At 38.1% G+C, this 19891-nt stretch overlaps 1 protein-coding gene across 1 annotated transcript in view; it reads left to right on the top strand.

Moving 5' to 3' along the window:
- Nucleotides 1-6: 6 nt before the first annotated feature.
- Nucleotides 7-19891, top strand: part of LOC104158229 (protein AF-10-like) — a gene marked incomplete at its 3' end in the record, with an annotated part of 43564 nt that continues 23679 nt past the window's right edge. Inside the window, exons 1-3 of the mRNA XM_009695818.1 lie at nt 7-35; nt 3765-3844; nt 18676-18730. The remainder of the gene's footprint in view (nt 36-3764; nt 3845-18675; nt 18731-19891) is intronic.

Below are 19891 nucleotides of genomic sequence, written 5' to 3'. Positions count from 1 at the left end.
CGACGGGCACGGCTGCAATGTCGCAGTGCATCAAGGTGAGTAGGCAGGCGAGTGCCAGCTCACCCGCTCTGGCCTCAAGCCTCGCAGCTTCCTTCTTGATGCTCCCTGTCCTCTTCCCTTGGGCTTGCTTCCCCTCCCTGCCCCCCCCTTGGCTGTCTTTCTCCCCTCCTTCTCTCCCTCCCCCCTCCCAGCTCCTTCGTGTCACCCGTGAAGCCCATTTCCCTGTTTCTTGGGCCACGTGCTTTCTGGTCTGGCCTGTCATCCTCTGACCTTCCAGTCTGTCTGTCTTTTTCCTCATCTGAGACTTTGTATATTATGACTTCCTATATTATGGCTATGAGAAATGAAGAACTCCCCCTTCCACTTTTTTTTCCCCTTCCTCTGCCCCTTGTACCTTTCCTGTGTCTGTACTTCCCAGACTGCCTTTGTACCCTGTTAGCAAGTTCAGCTGCAGCAGTCCAAAGTCTGCCTGAAACTCCTTTCCTCATTTGTGGAAATTCTTACTAATCTCTGTTCTGGCAATTGTTGCTATATTTCTTTCTTCCTATACTTGATCCCTGTTGTCCCTTCCTTTCCCAAGTTAGAAAAAAGTACGTGAGGGGCAGCCAGTAGACGAGGAGGGTTTAGGATTGGAAGAGCGCGGTGTGTAGGAAAGACTTAGCTGTCATGTGATTTCTTCTTCTGCCTGCCTTTCCTTGAATGTCATTTGGCTGATGTTTCCTGGTAGATGAAGAGACTTCCTGTTGTGGTTCTGCAGGGGGAGGGTGCTAGTCGGAATGGCTGAGGCTGGATTTGTTTGGATTAGTGGAGGCTGGTTGGTTGGTTTCCAGCTCAGCTTGGGAGCTGGCGTGTTCCCTGTATATCTGATTATTTTGTTTCTGTCAGGGAGTTGACCCTTCTTGTCAGAGCAGAAGAAGAGACTGGATTCTGCTGATTACGTTGTAAGAAAGGAAGTTATGATGACTTTTGCTTTATGATAGCAGAAATAAGGAATGACATGGTAGTTACTCTGTATCAACTCCCAGGCAGTCATATGAACTTTTTAGCTGGCTCTTCGACTGCTTCTAGGTGATGAACAAAGTGGGGAAGACAGAAAATCCTAAATCCAGTTCGTTAGTCTGAATGCCTAGCACATGCTAAAATACTAGTAATGTGTGTCTCGTGCTTGGTCTTAAGTTGTGTTGAAGATGATATATTAACTGTTTGTTTCAGGTGTGTGCTCCTTTGTAAATTGACAATGAGAAATAGTAATAATTTAAGGAGATCTGCAAAATAATTCAGTTATTCTTGTTAATGTTGGATTGAATGCAGAGCAGAGCTGACAGGATCTGTGAAATTAGTCTGGTTTTGAATGTGTTTTCTGTTGTCTTAAGAGCTGAGTAATGTTAACCAGTAGTTTAACTCTGCTTTTGTGGAATGTTAAAATCATGAAAAAGAACACTAAAACATGAGTACTTTTAGAAGTCATACCTGAACCAGCTATTACTTTTCTATTATCTTGAGCATCTTCCTTTGCATCTAGAGCCTTGCTAAGACTTTGGGTGGAAGAATTTGATGATAGCAGCAGTTGGAGCTGAAATAGTGGGAATGGCAGAAGTCTGTTTTAGGAAATAACCCTAATACAGTGACACACTTGAGTAAATTGGGTACAAGAATATTGAACTTTTTTTTATTTAAGGTCAAGTCCAAATCTGCATTTGAATCTGGCAGGGAATGTGCGAAGTATTGCTTCTTCTAAATCCAGATGCTGTGGTAGAGGTCTTAAGAACAACTGTATATTTTGATTTATGGTATCATTGACGGTCTACATTTTGGATTTGATGTGTCATGTGAATGAAAGTGGTAGAGGATGCACGTCCACTCTTTTTATAGTCTTTCTGTAATAAAAGTAGTAGTCCTCATGGTTAAAGCTGGTAGTCCTTATTTGAAGTGCAGACAGCAGTATTACCTGTGAGACTTTATTAACTGTATTTTTTTGTTAGTATAATTACTTTTAGTTCAGAGGAAACTTCTTTTCACGTGTTAAGTGGTTGGCAAGTTGTGGAAGACAGAATCTCTTCAAGTATTCAAAGAAGCTTCCAATAGTAGTGGAAGTATAAACCAAAGGAAGTCTTGGAAGTCGATAAACAATATCACAGTGTATCGGAGCACAAACCTGTGGTGGACTTTTTTAGGCTCTAAGTGTACTCTTGTTATGTTTGCAGATATAAAAGTACTTCACTTCAACTTGGTCTTTGCCCAACTTGTGTTGCCTTTGGATCTGATTGCCAACCCTGTCACCGAGTTGCATTCTGTAATTAGTTTCTTTGCTCTGTCTCTTGCTAATCTAAATGTGTGATTGCACATTTAAAGTCTCCCTCTAATTTCTAAAGAGGAATTCAAAGTCCCCCTCGTCTGTGGTTAATATAGATGCAATGAAAGCAAGATGTTTTTTCTCGTGTTAAAGAACTTTATTGTATGGTAGAAAGGGCTTACCAAAATAGTTTGGTCTGTCAGTACTTGGATAATATATTTAAAAATCTGACAACTGATCTTAGTATGACTACATGTATGTATATAATAAGAAATGATTCCATTAAGTTTTCTTTGTAGAAGGTGTATTAGCCAGATGTTTTTTATCCTACTGTTGCTTTACTGTTTGGGGTTTTTTTGTTCTTCTTCAGGCTAGCACAAAACCAATAATGTTTTTGTCTGTATACTAGAAGATAATGATTTAATCTCCGCTTTTGTCTTAACTATTAATTTGTAATATATATTTTTTTTCTAGTTACACACTTAAACCAGATTTTCTTATTTACTTAAAGTGTGTTTGTTGGGAATTGAGATATTAAAAATATGATGTCAGATTCAAGGTTATCTTTCTGAGGAAAATGATTGGCTTGTTAATTGTTTGTTATTAGTTGTTAAACCCATACAGATATTAGAATACACTCACAGCACTTGTGTTCTTGTATTTTCATTCCCTCAGCAGCTCTTCCTGATCTGTGCATTTCAAACATGAACAGTATTGTCAAATTACTAAACTCTTTTTCTGTGGAATTTCTTATCAAACTCCTGTTTTTTAAAATACTATAAAAATATAGATGACAGGCTTGCAGAGAAATCTACGTGTTGCAAAATCTCTTCCCTAAGGATTTATGTTGTAGCCTGACTATAGTTGAAACTAATCCTAGACCTGATGCTCAGTTTAGTTTGTATTTACAACTTCATAGGAATTTTCGGGGGGGGGGAGGAGGAAGAAGCAAACTTTGTATCTTTGTTCAGTTTATTCTGGATTTCCTACTTAAGACCAGTTATATTACTTATAAAGAATAAGGGAACTTGATCATAACTAAGTGTATTAACATCTTATGACAAACTCAGATTTGTTTGTTGCTTTTAGTTTTCTCTTTAAAAAGACTTTACTATAAATGATGGATGTTTGTTATTGTGAAGTGTTTTACTTGTTTTGCTGGTAAATAAATAGCAAAAGAGATCACATGAAACATTGCTGCTTTGGAATGGTTATATTACTTTTCAAGCTAATCTGTATTTTTTTTTAACAAAGTTATTTAACAAATTTTGCATAAATTTTTAAGTGGAAGCTTGTTGTACTTAATTTCTGGTGCCGTTGTGAAAAGATTTTATGTGTGATGTATAGATGTCAATTTGACTTACTAAAATGATATGAGATCAACTAATACAAAGCTTTTTTATAACATTCATATTAGTAGTACTGTAGTGCTGCTTATATTTGCTGAAATATTTTGTCTTGTTCAAAACAGCTTGCTATGGAATTGTTCAAGTACCCACTGGACCTTGGTTTTGCAGGAAGTGTGAATCTCAGGAAAGAGCAGCCAGAGTGGTATGTTCTTTATTTATTAAGTAATGCTAGTTATAATGCTTGTGTGGATAATATTTACCCAAATATTCTATTAATTGTAGAAAATAGCTTAGCTTTCTGTCATAATTCCGATTAGATGATATTCAGAAAGACTTTTTTTTTTTTTTTTAAAGTGGAAATATGTAACTGTCTCTTAAGTATTCTGACAATTTCGGAGGGGGGCGTGATTTTTTAAATTTTGTTGTTGTTGTTTTCCCCTAACCATTTCAATGATTATTTTCTTCTTATCTGTGGTGTGGATTTTGTGTATTTTTGCCAGTTTAACACTTATATAGTTAGGTACAGGAAGATAATCACATCTGTGTCCATTTTCTTTTACAGCAACTTTAGATTGCCAGTTGAAAGCTTCAGTCTAGGAACACTTAACCAATAAGTAGTGTTCTTAATATTGGAATCTAACGCTTACTTGGAATGTGATACTTCTACTTGAAGAAACATTTTCTTTCTCTGTCTTTTCAGTTTTTTATGGTAAATATTGGAGATTCAGATAATCCTTCCAACAAGAAAAAACCCCAGTGCTTTTTTTTTTTCCTTGATTACATGAGGGTTTTTTTTGGTCAGACTTGTATGTTATTAGATCAAGCTGCATGATACCATGCATTTTTAGAAAGAGAATTGCATTTCTCACCTCTTGGCACATTTTATTTTGTCTTCTAGCAAAAGATGAAGTGAGAGTATTTAGAAAGACTAAGCTGTTCCTTTGCCTCTGAAAACATATTTCATATAAAAATGGGAAGAGAAGGCAGTGCAGCATCTTAGGGCAGTGTGTAAACTATTTCTAACTTCCATATCTAAAGACAGATGAAGAGCCTGAGACAAATTTTCGGTTGCTGTCAGTGACTGGCAGAGTGTTTACATGAGCTGTTTGCTGTACCTGTTTCCTTTTCTAATGTAAAGTACTATAGAAATGGTAGGATGAGTTAATGTTGTGTGAATTTTTGGCACAGGACTGAAGAATATTGTTCCTCTACTTTTTCCCAGCTTGCCACTAATGTTTTCATAATGCCCTAGTAACCTAGACTGTTGCTCCTTCCAAAGCAGACCTGTTGGTGGGAGCAAGAACAGATTGATTTCTATGAGCTCTCCAAATACTTGTCTACAGAATATCAAAACTGCCACCCTTTTAAAAGAAAGGCTGTTTCTTTCTTTTCCTGGGAAGACCATCAGCAATGTAAAGTTTTAAGAGTAGCATTTTTTTTAATGTTGTTGAGTTCTATAGATACAAGTTGACAACAAAGTTAAAAAATACAGAGAAGGAGAAAAGAGAGATGGTGGCTAGAAGGAGGAGTTTTCTGGCTCGTGTTAGGGAATCCTCATCAGGATTTAGGGTATAGTTATTCCCAACTTCTCCTGACATAAGGAATGAAGGAGAACTGTACTGAGTTCTAAAATGAACAATGTCTCACTGCGTTCTGATAATTTTTTGAGTTTACCGAAGCGAATAGCTTTGAATAGGCATTATACTGCTTTTCTTCACTGTTTGAAGTTAAGAAGGAATAGCAATGAACTTAACTGAATTCTCTGTCCGGTGTATTCTGTTCTTGTTTCCATGTAATGGGGTCTGTTTATGGTATGGTTCAACAAGTTGATTACTGATCTTGTTTTGAAAAAAAATCTTTTCCATTTGTAATATAGTGTAGGTTTAATTGGTTCTCAAGTGAAACTAATTGCATGTGAGGTAGACCAGATTGATAACAGTTGAAGTTTTAACAACTACTTGTATCTTAGTGAGTTAGAAACATGGTGGCTGTCTCTGAGGTGTCTTGGAGAAGCCCTTAATGTTCAGAAACTAAACTGAAGCTCTGACTTCAGTATGAAAACTGGAACTTTGTAGTAACCAGTTTATCAGACACACAAGTTTTAACACACTTACTTGCAAAAGCAAGCCTCCTTATCACTGTAGGAGACTGACACTTAGTTTTTCTGTTGGCCTTTTTGTCTAGAAACAAAACCAGAATTAAATTAACCAGATTACATTGTACAAACTTCTACTTACTTACTTTTAATCTTTAAAAAGACCTGCATCTTGCACTCAAAGGTATATTTTTCCCCTGCTGATGCTGTCTGCGTTATGTGTGGGTTTTTTGTGTGTGGGTTGTTTTTTTTTTTTTAAGCTGCAGTTATTGGGCAAGTAAATCCATTCTGGTAAGAGACTAGGGTTAATTGCTTGCACTAAAGGTAATCTTGCTTTAACAACTGAAAGAAATAGACTAACTCAGGAGCAAGGAACTCAAGTAGGTGGGTCACCAGAGAACTTAGCTTAACAGCAAGTTAGAGCAGTTGGCTTCCCATATACTTTCAGGTGTTATACGCTGATGTCTACTGTGTTCCCTTTCTTTTGTGTGCTGCTGCTAAGCTGATACATACTGCTTGTCAGTGAAGGCAGTGGCTGATTTATTTTTCAGCCACACAAGCCTCCTGGCTGGTTGACCTCTGCATTTTTGATAGCGAGGTGGTCGCTAGTGTCTTGAATTTTGAATGGTCAACTACTAGTTGGAAAGCACAGTTCCATGCCTGACAAGTTGTGCTGAGTCTTGGCTCTAACAGGGTCGTGTTTTTGTGTGCGTGAGAGAAAACGCGATTTTTGTAAATCTGAACTGTTCAGATAATGGACATACTGAAGTGTGTGGTAATTATTTGACTTACCTTATAAGCATGCATATGTAGTAGATAATGAATAGAAGGTTGTAATCCCAGTATGCACTTTTTATAATCACTCTATAAATTTTTCACTATTGCTTGAAAAGTCTTAGTTTTCCCTAAATTAGCTCATTTATCTTAGCTGACCTGTGGTGAGCTTGGAATGTGAATCTCTTCAAGAGGGGTGGCAACTGCTCCCAGCTTTGCCTATGTCGGCACCAGCTGTTATTACCCTGCATAGTGGGCCCTTTTGATGTCTTCAGATGTACTTGAACTTCTGAATCAAAAAGCAGGGCAGATACTTGTTGATGTAAGAAAAAGTAATATTGAGGTCCATGTGAGGATGTATACATATGGAGTAGTACATAAGGGACTTTGGTCCTGGCTTGGGAAATTGAATGGTGCATATATGTTGTCCAGGGGCTGATAGTGCTGGTATCCAAAGAGAGACTAGAGAAGCTAAGTTTAGGAATTGTAACACAACTGTTATTCAAAAAGGCTTTTTTTTCCCCATCATCCTATTATGTACCAAACATCTTTCTTGATGATCTTATTTTAAGAAAGGTTTAATTATAGTATATAGTGGGGTATAAATAGACAATGTGTTTATGGTTTGCTGTAAGCTACTACTATTCATGCTTATCATGAAGGAGCTGGAATAATCCATACGATAGAGATACCAGGCAGCACAGAGGCCTTCAACATTTGCACAAACAGTTAGCTTGGTCAGGCTTATTAGCTACGTGTAGATGCTGGTCCTCGTGAATCCAACTCGATTCAGAGAGACCAGGAGATCTCAGTACTGAACTTCAGTGTTATGAATTCCAAGAAGTTTTACTGCCTCAAACACAGCTCAGCTTGTGTATGTGAAGTCAGATTGCTTACAGCATTGCAAGTGAGTTGACATGCTGTTCATCTGTTTCACTGGAATATGTATATTATAAGCCTGTCATTGCATCTGGAAGAATCAGTTTGGACTTGGTACAAGTTACTCCAATGTCGTAAAGGGGTGTTTTTTCCACTTGGTTTTTCTGTGTTAGATGTGGTGTGGTGGTTTTTTTTGTTTTGTTTTTTTGATGGGGTGGCTTACAAAGTTGAGTGCAGTACTGGTCCAGAACTGAGTCGGCACATTTGCACGACACTACACCTGGTCTAATAAGCCACCTGGATTTTAGTCCTGGGGAATGTGTTGAGAGGGCTGTGACTCCCTGTGGAGCTGGCCACATTAAGATTTGAGATAGTATTTGTCTGGATCTCAGCTGAATCTAGCGTAATTGGAGTCTCTCCACTTGTACATGTGTTTCTTGGAACTCGGTGCAGAAAGACTGTCATTACAGAGTCAGTTTAGATCATACAGTACTTAATACTTAAGGATTCAGAGCTGTAGAAACACAGCTATACTGTTTACCTCCAAAGCCAATTCAGGTACATTGTGCTCTCATAGTGATAGGTTCCTGCTTGTAATCCTGCCAGACCTGAGCTGTTACTGCATCTGCTGCACAGACGATCCACAGTCTGAACACTTGAGGATTTTTGTTTTTCTTGTTCTTTTTTTTTTTTTTGAGTCTTTAATATAACAACAGTTGTACTTTTGTTCAAGTTCCCTTTCTAAAAAAATATTTCATCACATGCATCTACAAATTTGTGATTGTAGAGTTGCTCACAAGAGTTATATCATATATCATTTGTTTTCTCATTATCCTACTCTTTTTTGATTGGCAATAAATTAAATTGATTTTCCCCAAGTCTGATCTGTTTTGCCCATGATGGTAATTGGTGAGTGATCTCTCCCTGTCCTTATCTCGACCCATGAGCCTTTTGTTATATTTTGTCTCCCCTGTCAAGCTGAGAGGGGGAGTAATAGAGTGGCTCTGGTGGGCACCTGGCATCCAGCCAGGGTCAACCCACCACAGTCCTTTTTGCTGCCCGACGTGGGGCATGAGGAATTGGAGAAAAGGATAGTAATTGGGAGAGGTAACGGGCCAACCATGGACTGAACAGAGCTAGAGAAGAGCGAAATGATTGTGGGTAACTTCTGTTCTAATTGAGGTGGGGGTGAAACAACTTCTCTTATTCTGAAATGCTATTGATTGGGTGTGTGGTTCTTGTGCCTTCCATAGATGGGTAAGTGTTGTTTGCTTTGCATTTCATGAGTAGGAGAAAATGTTTTTTTCCTGTTCAGAATTTTTTTGTATATGTAGTGAATACAGACCCATAACCTTATTGGACTGTGACTTCAAAGATGACAGAATACTTAGGATGGCATAGTGTCTGATCATCAAGGTTAGGAGTAGAAACGGCAAAAGGTGCTGCAGAAGTGCAGTATAGTTTCTGTGCATCTTCCATTCCAACTGGTGAACTGACCCTTAGGTATTGTATTGTGTGCTGTGCATATCAAAGTGGGAGTATTAATGCTATTTCTGATTGTGCCGCCTGCATGCCTGCCTTTGTGTGCTGCATTTTTCTCTGCTTGTATGCATACTTGCTCCTTGGTTTCTAAATACACAGCTGAGTTCATAAACTTATTTGAAGCACTTTATTACAGCAGAAAAGCTGTGCCAGTTTTTTTTTCAGTTGTGATTAGCTGCACTTTACCTAAATGTACACCTTATTTCTGCAGTAATTTATAATTACATTATGCTAAGTATGAATACATAGAGTATTCAGGCTTTAAAACAGAGTGTTCCATCACTCAAGTACTACTTGATCAAATCTTTTTTGACATAGGTATCAATATAACAGGTACTTTAGTAATGTTCTAAAGGTTCTGTGGCAAAATTACTAACCAAAGTGAGATTAGAGCAAAATGTTTTCCGTTACAGGAATTGCTTAATTCTTATGCAGAAATGTTTTGTGAATGTTCGTTTCATTACTAGAGTGTTAAATCACTGGCAGAAGACGACTCTAATTAAGCAAGGAGCTCCTCAACTGTAAGGAGCCTTACTTAAAATGCATGCTAGCATTTTATACCTAGGAATTTGTAGGGTGCAACTGTGATATGTTGCAGGACACCAAAGTGAACCATTGCATTCTGTGGTTTTTTGAGCTAGATTGAACTGGGTCAGTAGCATATTTCAGCCTAATAACAAAAGCTTGGGTGTTTAGTTGGGAATCTAGCCAACCATGACAGGTATTTCTCATAGCCTTCTGATGCTTTCTGTTAAAGATCAATGTGTGAATTTTAAATTTTGTATGTTTATAATTTGGATTCCTGCAACATCTAGCAGGGCTTACTAGACTTAAATATATAACAGGAGATTTATGGCTTTGGACTTCTGAAGTTGTAGTAGCCAGATTTTGATACATGCTGTGTGTCATCACTATGTTACATTGTACTCTGCATTATCTCTCTTCTAGTTACCTTACATGTATTAAGCAAAAGTATGACTAAATGTCACCAGTAGTATGTACGGACTGGATGGTCTTGGAAGAATGCTGATTTGCATGTTGAGTGCCTCTAATCTTCTTGTCATAGTCTGTAAATTTATTTTCTGTAGTAGATGTTTTTGACAGAGCTAACTGAATCTGCATATATTTTTATATGATGCATTGATAAAGAGAACTAGGTTGAGTCTCTTTAATTTATCCAGGTATAAAACCTGAAATGCCTCAGGTAGTCAGTCTGTTTTTCTTTTACCTGTCAACTGTCTGCTTTAAAAAAAAGTTTTCTCCTCCTGGGACAGAAGACTGAATAGAGATGGGGCAGAGATTTGGCAAAGTTGTCAAGATCAAGAAGTGATTATTTGAAGATGGAGATGACTTAATTTTTTAAGTTGTCAAGTTGCAGAACATAGCATTTTCGAAGAGAAGCTCTGTTGGTATGCGTTCGTTTGCTCTATTAGTGGTGTCAGCCAGTTGGGGATTCTTGAATGCAGCAGAAGATTTTTTTGATTCCTGTTGCTTCTTCATTGTGGCTTCTAAAACTGGAGTCTGGTGTGAATCATAGGTGAAAATATTCAAACTTCAGTTTGCTTCTCTTCAGATACCTTGGTTGAAAAATTGTGTAGTTAGCTACTTGCTGACTTCTGCTTCAAATACTTGCATGGTTGCAAGCTATCATTTATAGAGCCATTTAGAGAAAAATATTGAAGGTGGGTATTTTGTGGGTTTGTAAGTAAGGTCTTCAAATCCTTCAGGTTGAGACTATTGATAAAGTATATTTCTATCCAGCTGTAGTTTAGAAACTGATAAAAAAGAAAATGTGGATTTGATTTTGTAGATAGCAGTCTCTTCACTGGCTGGGCCATTACTCCTATAGAAGCTTTTGAAAAAGGGGTTATGCAATTAATCCTTTTTGCTGTACTGAATGAATGAAAAAGAAATTTTTGACTCTGTCAAGTATTATAAAGTGTGGGTGTAAAAAATCAGAAATAAACTGTAATGGGAATTTTCAAAGTAGCTAATAGATTTTAAGGAAAAACCACCAAAGAAAAGATTAGTAATATATCAGAGAAAAAAGGATTTGATATAAATAGATAGCATAAGTTTGGTGTGAGTAGAGGTTCAGTAATTTCAGCAGCATCTGGGAATGCTTGTGAGTTTTATTAGACTTTCTGGAGGCTTCAAGGGCTGAGAGGATGATCTCTGGTTAGTCTTTGTATGTTGGCAGGATTGGTTTTGCTTCACAGGAGATAGTTTGAAGGAGTGAATGGAAAAATGAGATGTCACTGGGTTCTGAGGACTGGGGTAGGTTATTGCCAGCAGATGTAGACATGGTCAGTCTGGTACGCATCCTATTGCTGAGTCTGTTTTTGTACTAACTGCCTGTGAATTCTCATCAATTGATAGAATTTATGCCGAGATCTAAATTTCTGGTATACTAGTTTGCACCACTCTGCAAATATCTGTAGGTTTTTCTTGGTTGTCTAATCTTGCAAAAACTGTTTCTTTGTAGGCTCTAAAGCATTTGTTCTTCTGTGGATACCCTCTGATTAGCTGAATTTGAGTTAGATTTTCTAAGTATAATCTAATTGTCTATGGCTTAATTACTGCACTTTTATGTAAGTGTCTTTAGAATATGGAGTTTCTTTGTGGAGGGAGCTGTATTTACATTGGTTGTTCAGTGCCATATTTACCTGAATCTAAAACAAACTGATCACTAAAATGACCCCCAAATTTTCCAGGTTTATTAGGGGGAAACCAGAGTTTTTCTTATTTTCAGTGTTTTCATTCCAATGTATGTGTGTTGGTCTTTTTACACTTTTTTTTTTTTCTTCCCCCTGCCAAAGAAATGGGCCAAAACATTAGGGGGAAGAGGGATGTAGAAAGAAAAGTATAAAAGGAAGATAAGAAAAATGGAAGACTCTTTCTTCTGGAGAAGATGGAATACTAATTTCATACCCTTTGGGGTAGAAGGAAGATAAATAGCAAAAATGTTTTGAGCTTGGAAGATAATTTTTCATCAAAAAAATTGATAAAGAACTAGTTACATATAGGTAGGGTGATACATGTGCAGCATTGGCATAACTGAAACTCTAGACATGATTTGTGATCAACTTTGTATCCAGAGCTGTTTTCTAGATATTCCTCCCCCCCCCGAATTTTTGTTTTTGACAGCAATGGCTATGTACCTGCTAGTGTTACATTGTTTTACATTAACGGAAGTAACTACCCATATGGATGTCTTTACCCTTTGAAACTATTTTTCAACCCATATTAAGATACTTTGTATTATCTGAAGTAGTAGTATATAAAACTATCTAGCATATTAAAAGTCTATAAGATTGGGAAGGATCATTTTAGGTATGATAAAGAGCATTAGAGGTGACTTCTGTATGTTTCCTTCTGCTAACACCCAAGGGTGAGACAAAATGGTATGGAATGTTGGTGAAGGTAGGTGAAGCTGTACCACAGAACTTGGGAGATGAATAGCTGGACGCAGTCAGCTGTGCTGCAGACTTCCACAACTACTGATGAGCAGGAGACAAGGTTGCTAAGAACATCAAGGGCTGCTGGTTGGAAAACCATTGTTTAGAAACTAACCTTCTGATCATCTGCTTTGCTTACCTTTGTAAATCTGTCCATGTGCTTTGGGGGAGTGTGTTGAGTTACTGCATTTTGATATATACAGAAATACCCAGTAGCATGGCATGCTCTAAAATAGATGTATTTGGAAGAGAATTCAGAAGTAAAGCAGTAAAATGACTTCTCCTTGGCAACTGACTCTCTGTTCTTAGGACAATTTTAAGAAAGTCATAAGAATTTGATGGAGTGTGTGCAGGGTTTGTTTTCACTAAAATGTGTACTAAAACTCACAACAAAACCAAATGGATTTAACCAGTCTACAGTTTGATTAATGATTAACAGGAGCAGCAGAATAAAATGTTTTGTCTGTCAAGTTTTAACTCTTGTTGATGAAAGAATTGAAGGAGATTGAGTGTCAGGTTTCAAGAACTGTGATGGTGACTTTGTGTAACTTGCTATTATATTATTTGTAACTTTAACGGTCATGCATTGCAATCTATTAAAGTTGTTACTTTCATTTAAATACTCTTTTTTTTCCACTGTTGTCAAGCGATATGGAACAGTAATTCTGTGATCAAAATGTACTTTGGATTAAAAAAACTGTCTGGGAGCATAGGTGTCATGCTGGGTACAGTACAGCTTGGGAGGGAAAATAAACTTGTAAACTAAACGATGTCCTGTTAAAAAACTTGAAATATATAATGTCAGGGAAATATCAAAACAAAATTGCCCAAATAAGTATGTCTGGATCTGAGCCCAAGAAATATGTCTATATTACTACTGAAATGAAATTAGTCTGTTTCAGGTGTGGTGTGGGTTTTTTTTTTTTCTTTTTGTTTGGTTTGTTTTCTTTTTTGGGGGGGTGGGTGTGGTGATGTTTTGGTTGTGTGATGTGTGTTTGTCTATTTATTTATTTTTTTTTTTAAGGCTCTTGGTTGGAATTCTATACTCACTTGTAGCCAGCATAGATGATGCCTCCTCCTGAACAGGGTGATTGTATCCTTGCCCTACTGCCTATCTGTGTTCGTGTTATGTTTTTTTAATCTGGCATTGCTGTTCATATGGCCTTATGGAAAGATGGCTTGAAGAGGCCATCTGGCTGGGAAAAAAAAAATAAAATTATTTTTAGCTTGCTGATTAGAATTTCCATATGGTCAAATGAATGCTTTTCCTGGAGCAAGGGAGGCAGTAGAAAGTACGCAGTGTGCAATTACATTAGCTTACAGTGAGCCTGAAGTAAAGTCAGCTGGCAGTGCAGCCTGGTTTCTCAGCTAACTTTTAGGAACTGTGGTCTCTTTAATCTGCTGTAGATCTTCTTGTGTTCAGTAGACACAAGTCTACTGCCTCATTGCAATGCTGGGAATTCAATCCTGCAGGACTTGACTTGGTTGACAGTCATTATTCAGGTGAATGGTTCCATTGGCCTAGCTTTGACCAGAATTTGGTAAATTACTTGCACCAAGAGTTCTTTGACCTTTGTTTTCTTATAAGAAGAGACAGCACATAATGGATGTCTGCAGATGATGCTTTATGAAACTTGTTCCAAATTTACAGAACCCTGAGGGAAGAACAACGCTGTATTCCTACCGTTCTTTTTTTCTGCTCTCCTACTTGTATAGTCTTGTTCATACCTCTCTTTGTCTTCACTATCTACTATGCATCTCTTGCTCTTTCTCTTCATTTCAGTAAGGTAGTCTGTTGGATTAAGTCAGCTTCTCTGTGCCTTTCCTCTGTTTCCAGCTGACAAATTAGTAGAGTTAGGTTAACCAAAAAGACTCGAGTAATTAGATTTGTCTAATGTTACCTACTGCCGGTTAAGGTAGCTCTTAGTCCTGGTTAAAATGGAAAGGAATATTTATCTAAAATAGAGGGAGAAAACTTTGTGCCACAATGCAGTGGAGCCAAACTGGACTGTAACTAATTCAGTATAGGAAGATGGATTTATTTATCTCCTTCTTTACTTCTCTTATTTTGGTCTTCTGGTCTTGGAACTTTTTTCCGCTACGTATCTTTAGTGGGCACCTCCATTTTTTACTTTTTTGTTGTTTTACTGTTCTTTATTTCTTTTTGGTTACTTCTACTTTTTTAATAATGACAGAAAAAAATTGATTCTTTCCCCTTTTGCGTGGGCTTCCCATGCTTTTGACAGCTTTAGGTCTCTGCTGGGTGACCTTTTAAAGATTGGACCCCTCAGGAGGCAGAGCATTTTTAGTCAGACCCAGGCAGTCTCAATTCACCTGGATGCTAAGGTTACAGGATCAGTTGTCTTTTACTTCATTAACTTGCTGTTTGTGTAGCTCAGAAGTGAGTTGTAACAGTCAGACTGTCAGACTGTTCCAACTGCACAACTTTGAGATTGGTTTCACTTTAGTCCTCTACAGGGAACCTCATAGTCCAAATTTTCTGAGACTTCAGGTGTATTCTGCTTGGACAGAAGCTAGATCCATGAACTTAGTCCATTCCACCAAAGAGCTGCAAAAATGAGATGCCCTTGTTACACTCCATAAGGATAGGAAGGGGAGGATCAATGCCACTTGCTACAACTTCAGTCTTCCTTCAGTCATTATTTGTGTATTTTTCACTCCTTTTCTTCAAATCTAATTCAACTGGCTGTAGCTACAGCACCACATGCACTGGTGCCCCTCCCTGCGATAGGACTAGTGCCCTTCAGCACACCAAAGGATGTGGTTATTCTCTTGGGTCACAGTCTTCAGTATTCACATTTGCACTGTCTAACCTGATGATATTTATCTGAACTGTTCATCAGTCATCAGCTTGCCCTGTTTATGCAGTGATACTTGTGGGTGTTGTGTCCACCCCCACAACCTCTTCCCTTGCCCTCCCCGCCCAGCTTATTTAGTAGTTCCCCACAATGTTTTTGAGTGCTGAGACAATAAACTTGTGCCAGAAATCCTTTGCCAGAGCCAAGACTTAAAACGCACACCTGCAGAAGAGAGCCCTGGCATGGTCCATGTACTCAAATATTAGAGATGATCTGACCATCTGTACAGATGGTCAGATTATTCCTTACACTATGTTGCAGAGGTCAGAGCTTCAAAACATCATACAAGTTGCATGTGATGTGGCATTTAGTAGAGATTTAGCTGTTGCTGTTCATTTAAACTCCAAGCTCCATCCATGAGTAAACTGGAAGAAGCGAGACATTGCATGGACAAAAGTACTTGAATAAGTAACTGGACTTCTGAGATACGTATGCACCCAACTATCTCCTTTCCTTTCTCCTACAGAATCCTTTGTAACAATATGCTTCTAAGCATTTTGAAAGTTCCTAAGATTTTTTCAGTCACTTTGCAAATTTTCAGCTGAAACTATCACTTTTTTTTAAATGCTACATTGCCGTAAGATTTTTAGAACTAGTAAGAAAGTTTTAGTTTAAAACAAACAAACAAACAAAGGATCAAAAACAAAGAGGAAGAAGTTTCTACTACTTACTTGTCTTAAGGGATGAGACACACTGTTCCCAGCTGGCAAAGCTACTACTACGAAGTTACTATGTGGTGCAGGTTGAAACTTGGGAGACTAGAACTGGGTGACAGAATCTGAGAGCATGGAGGCTGGGATGGAGTTAGGTTCATAACCTAGTGCAGGAAGTGGAAGGGGTCACTGTGTGGTGTATTAGCTTACTAGGGTGCTACTTTATTGCAGGTTGTAGCCAGAATTCAGGGCACCAAAAGTGCTCTGTGTCATCAGAGTGCGAGTATCTCTGCATGGCTGCCCTCCCTGCCAGCCAGAGGATACTCTGCAGAACTCCCTGCACTCACGTCTTCTTCTGCTGTCAAAACTCCCTCCTCCTCTTCTCTGACTGGTTGCAGCCAGGGCTGCAGAGGAGTAAGAAGGGAAGACCTAATAGACCTGAGTCCTCTTAGAGACACGAGACGAAAAGAAATCAGTTGAAACTGAGCTCTGATGAGACTGAACGGAGCATGCTTAACTCTTCTGCATAAAGGACTGGTTCATTTCCTTGCCGCTTGGTGTCCTGTGACTGTGTTGTGTTTTTTTTTTTCATTTTGTGGTAGTTTGCTCAAGAAGTTTGCTAATTCTTTAATTACTAATGCTGCGGTGCTATGGCTCCCTGCCTTCAGTTTTGCTGGTGCAAATGATTGTGGGATTATGCCTAAATTGCATCAGTGATATGACCTGAATTTAAAATGTTAAAAAGAAAAAGTTCATTTCACTCAGTTTCACTGATCTGGTTTAAGAGGCAGCCCTACAGATAGTTGGATCAGCAGCTGAGGGAGTGGTGGAGGGAGAGATTAGTAAGGGAGAGGTGAAGGGAAGAAGAGAACCTCCTAAACTGGTTTTGCTACTAGTGAAAATGTATGCCAGACTTCCACAGGCTTGCAGAAGTGGGGCAAAGTGGACTAACAGCTTCCCTTGTCTCAGTCGTAGGTATATCATCTCTGCTCACTGGCCTTAAGCTGCCAACTCGCAGCTTTGCAGTAGGAACAAACTTCATTGTGCTGTCACCACCAGTATATACCAGGCTTCTCGCTTTGAGAATCTGGTTCAGTGTATGGGGGATTCACTGAAATGAACCTACTGCTACTGAGTGTGTCTCAGCGCCTACTATTTAATGTTTGGAAAAGTGGAGTGTTAAGATGCAGGTCACATACACACTGCATATGTAGGATTTTGTTTAAAATGAGCTGATCAGTTCATTTCAGTGGCAAGGAAGTCCTTATAATCTTGACTTAAAAGAAAAAAAAAAAGTGTAATGCTCCCAGTCTGCAGGCAGCTTACAGAATGGTTCAGAAGTTTTCAATGGCATTTATCTCTAAATTTCACCGGAGACTTAATGCTGCCTTTCAATAAATTGCTGATCGTTTTAGTGGGTGACGGTGAGGGAAGGATGAGTGAAGCAAAAGACAAAAAGCAGCAATCTTAAAGATTCTTCTTCCTATGTGCAACTGTCTATGCCAATGCACCGAGCAAAAATAATTCAAGAACTTTTCTATTCTACCCTTTATGAAAGCCTCTCATGTAAGAAAGCTGCTATTATGAATTTTCTTACAGGTTAAGAGGAATAGATAATCCTCAAGATATACTTGAGCCATATGAATTTCAGGAATGGAATTTCTCATTCCTCAGATAGGTTTGGACAATCTGTTTCTTAGGCACTTCTAGCATCATAGGCTCCTTTATCTGTTGACTTGCCAGTTAGCTGGTAACGGAGAATAGTTCTGTTCAGGGAATGCTGAGAAAATGTGATATCAGATGTCCCTCTCCATTTGAAGGATGTGGTGTAAAGTTTGCATCTGATGATCAGACTGTTCTTCAGTTTCTTAAAAAGCTTGTTAGATTGGCGTGCTTTGAGTTGTCCCTAATTTGGGAACACGTAAATGTTTTAATAAGGTCATTCCTAGGTATAGGATCTCCTATAATGGTGCTCCTTTGCATGTCATTTAGACCAGCTGAAGTGGAATGTGTGTCAAACCTGTTCCATTCCTGTCTCTCTGAACTGGTTTGGAATTAGTTCACACTGCTCTAGGACACTTAGAGTTAAACTTGATATTAGGAACTTGATAGAGGCAGCAATAGCAGGAAAATTGTACTGTTGTGATCCTGGTATATGTCAGTAGAATAACATGTCAAACTGCATGTTTCCAGACATGCAGTCTTGGAGAATTTCAAGGACGAGTCAACTTCTGACCTTGTTTTTCTGAGACAGAACTCAAGGTTGGTTTTGGTCTCTCAGGGTAAGTGAGAGTCAACAGAGACTGTGAAGTCATCCATAGTATATGCACCTGTGCTGGTTATATCCGTGGCATGTATTTGTGATTGACCACCTTGATGAATACAGAGATCCTAGGAGAAGGAAATATGGTAGGTAGTCTTTGGACTTTCTTATCAAGCAAGTCTACCCGTGCTATAGTTTTTGGAGGCTTGTCTCCAGAATTCCAGGGTGTGGAACCTGGGAATAAAAACTTGGACGTAGAACTGCGAGTAGCTTTAATATATATCATAGTTTCAAGATCTAGAGGAGAATGCTTTGTTTGTGACAAACTAACATTAATATTCAAGTAAAGATTAAGGGAAAACACACCCATTCACTTTTAAAGAATGGTCACTTCCTTAATGTCAGCTGACAGTTTTGATGTCTGTGGTTTCTTTCTCAATGCTCCTATGATCATTCCATTTTTTTATTTTATTTTTGCTTTTTTTCCTAGAGATGTGAATTATGCCCTCATAAGGATGGTGCTTTAAAGAGAACAGATAATGGGGGTAAGTTTTATTCCTACTTTTTTGTGAACGCTCTTATTTTATATGAGGGGAAATAAGTCTGTTGAAAAAAAATTACAGGGATCCTGAGTGTAAATGAAAACACTGCCTGGTTTGGAAACAAAACTATTTTACAGTAACTTTTATTCGTCCAATTTAGGTTGAATTTAGTTTGAGAACATCAATCATTAGTCTTAGTTTTATTTTTAGGAAAAAAGTTACAATGAAGGAGAAACTGCATTTTAACATATGATTTTAATAGGTAAATAGGATAAATTTTATGTGTATTTAGTTGGAGCTTGAATGTTTATAGAAAGTTGTTGAAAGTGCACCATTCATGGAGGAGAGTGGAATTTTTATGTCTGTAGCTCAGACTGAATGCACCAGTGCATTTTCAAAGGATAGCTCTTTTATGCCTCATTTACTAATAGGTTCTGTAACAAAGAGATTAGAACTGAAAAGTTGCAGTAGTGATTACCTGTTCCTTGCATCTTTCTAATTTCATCATTCAGGTTATCATCAGTTCTGCTCCTGCTGAGTAGAACTGCAAGAGGAAGTTTCCACTGAATACCCTGTCTGGATTATGTTTATACTAACAACTGGGTGATATGAGTGAAAAACTTCAATTAACTTTTTAGTCACTTCTGGAATTCCTTCTTCTCTCTTTACTAGATACTTCTAAATTTCTGTCTATCACCTATCTGTAAATAGCCTGGTCATTTTCATACTGAGTCCTTTCTCTTGTGAGAGGAGAAAGTATGATCAGGATTCTGGATTTCATTTGGACAGTCTGGGTAAATTGTATTCTAGAGATTTTTATGCTGTATATATAATATTCTATCTATTTGTATCTTAGCTTAGTTGTTGGTGCAGCTTTGCTATTTCTGTTGCAGCTGAGTTGCAGGAACAGAGAGCCTGCTTGTGTTTGGGCTGATCTACCCTTTCCCTTGTCTACACTTTGACTGCAACGTACAGTATACACTCTAATGTTCACCATTCTAGTGTCTGCTTATCTCAAACACTTTAGTGAACTTAGTGTAATTTGCGAGTGTTGGGAGATTGTATTGAGTCTGTGCTGTCTGTGAGTTAGAGAAACTACCATCTTAAGTGCCAACCCAGTACTTCAGCCTTAAAACTATTCTTCCTCTCAGGTTGATACATGGC

The sequence above is a fragment of the Cariama cristata genome, unplaced genomic scaffold (genome assembly GCF_000690535.1).
Source record: "Cariama cristata isolate BGI_N322 unplaced genomic scaffold, ASM69053v1 scaffold35932, whole genome shotgun sequence".
In the NCBI taxonomy this organism is placed as follows: domain Eukaryota; kingdom Metazoa; phylum Chordata; class Aves; order Cariamiformes; family Cariamidae; genus Cariama; species Cariama cristata.
This window is presented reverse-complemented; position numbering and strand designations above follow the sequence as displayed.